General features: G+C 32.6%; 1 protein-coding gene across 1 annotated transcript in view; it reads left to right on the forward strand.

The window, feature by feature from the left end:
- fat3a (FAT atypical cadherin 3a) overlaps positions 1–2,069 on the forward strand; it is an 89,836-nt gene that overhangs the window by 39,283 nt on the left and 48,484 nt on the right. The window lies entirely within an intron of this gene.

A 2,069-nucleotide genomic window follows, 5' to 3' on the forward strand; every position in this document is an offset into this window, starting at 1 on the left:
TATATATTATTTTTATGTTTATATGAATCAATATTATATATATTTTATATTAAATACATTATATTATAATATATATATTAATATAATTAATATTTTAGTTTTAATAATATTTATATATCTATATTAATTCATGTGTATAATCTGCATTTATCTCCACTTAATTTTTTTTAGATGTCGTATGGCAGTTTTTTTTTTTTTACCTCCACTTAGTTTTTTGCAATGCTTTTCTTAGTATATGGCCAGACATGATCTTAAAAGGCAGCATAATGTTTTTCATATCTTTTGGAGCAGCTTTTTTTGTCTTTTACACACTTTTGATACCTAAAGTGTCTGGGAAGGAAGTTCACTAGGTTTTGGAACAGACTTAGTGTTTGTCTGCTTAACAGCAGCTGTTTAGTCGATGATTGATGCTGATGTTTGATGGTGAGGGTTTGATTGATAACGTCTGTCATCGTTCAGATTGCCTATCCCTGATGTCAAGGTCCCATCGGATTGATAGCTCCGTTGCCATGGATATGAGCCTTTTTCAGTGTAATGTGAAAGGTCCGTGAAGGTCAGAGTTTAAAGGACACAATCCATCCTGAAAGGAAAAATGTGGGAGAGTGAGGAAAATGAATGGTCGATCTGTTTATCTTTCGGAGTGGAAGCTGCTGCAGTGCTTGGGAGGAGGGTGACAGGAAGTGCTGTCACATTTATTCAGTTTATTCACTCACCATATATACAAAGCAAATTAACATATAAACACGCATGCACAAGAACATAAACACAAAAGGTAACTAATTCAAATTCAGTCAATTGCGTATTAAGCCGCACACACTCTCTGTTCCATGCAAATGCACTCCTTTAAAAATACAAAGTACAAACACACACGTGAACAAAGAGTGCCGGAGGGAGGGTCAGAGCAGGGACAAATGGAAAAAAGATGATGAAAGCGATTGTATTCCTCTCCAAGACTTGTTCTCTATTTAGAAAGCACCATCTTTCACACACTTTCATACACAAATATACATTCATTCACAGTCTATATACGATATATACACACACACAGATGGAGCTCAGCGTGTCTCCGCAAGGCCGAGTGTGAGAGGGAAGTGCACGTCTGTTATTACTTTATAATTAGATCAGCCAATGTGGTTCGATCTCACACGCTCACAGACACACACAGTTGTGTGCTCTCACGCTGTCTGCGTGCTCCTCTGACCAGTGTGGCTATTAATATGTGTTAGCGACAACTGAGTATTTGCATCAGCCGATTTGTTTGCGTTTCAGCATTCAATAAACTTCGATTTGTTCGTACACTCATGGTGCGTGCAAGTTGTGTAATTTTCATTAAGTTCATTCCAGTTTTGTCAGTATTGATCAGAGAACTTCACTTAGTCTCATAGTAAAGAAAACTCCTAAAATGTAGAAAATTCGCAAACACATCAGTCGATACGAGGCTGCTTTGTTACTTAGATGTGATCAAAGTTACTAATATAATATACAGTGCTTGAATTTCATGAGTTTTCTTATTGAGTACAGATGATGTTTAGACATTTCTAGCCTGCTTTTTCCACTTAAAATTATTTATTTTGACAGAAAGAACATGAAACAACATTTGCAATGTGGCATTTTCAAGTGAAGGATATTTTTATTTAATTTTATTTTTTTTATAATGTTTACTGGTGAATCATTCACAATTGGACCATGAATGTGTACTTAGCAGTGTTATTTTAGTATTATTGCTATACTTTTGTAGTATATGTTAATATTTTACCTTCATTTTAAGTTTAGTTTAAGTTATAGTAATTTTGTTTTGTTTTTTTTGGGGTTAATAATAGATAAATTATAATTTATCTAATTAAAGTGAACACTTTAGTTTTAATAATTTTAGTATTTGAACTTAAACTTTTATTATTTTAGTGAGTTGCCCAGGCAACATATCAATTTTTTTTACGTTTAAGTTTTTCATCTAATATTTGCATTTTATTTTATTCAACTTTATTCCAATTAACAAAAAACGTTATATGTGTGTGTGTGTGTGTGTGTGTGTGTGTATATATATATATATATATATATATATATATATA

The sequence above is a fragment of the Sinocyclocheilus anshuiensis genome, unplaced genomic scaffold, assembly GCF_001515605.1.
Source record: "Sinocyclocheilus anshuiensis isolate Anshui unplaced genomic scaffold, SAMN03320099.WGS_v1.1 scaffold272, whole genome shotgun sequence".
NCBI lineage: Eukaryota > Metazoa > Chordata > Actinopteri > Cypriniformes > Cyprinidae > Sinocyclocheilus > Sinocyclocheilus anshuiensis.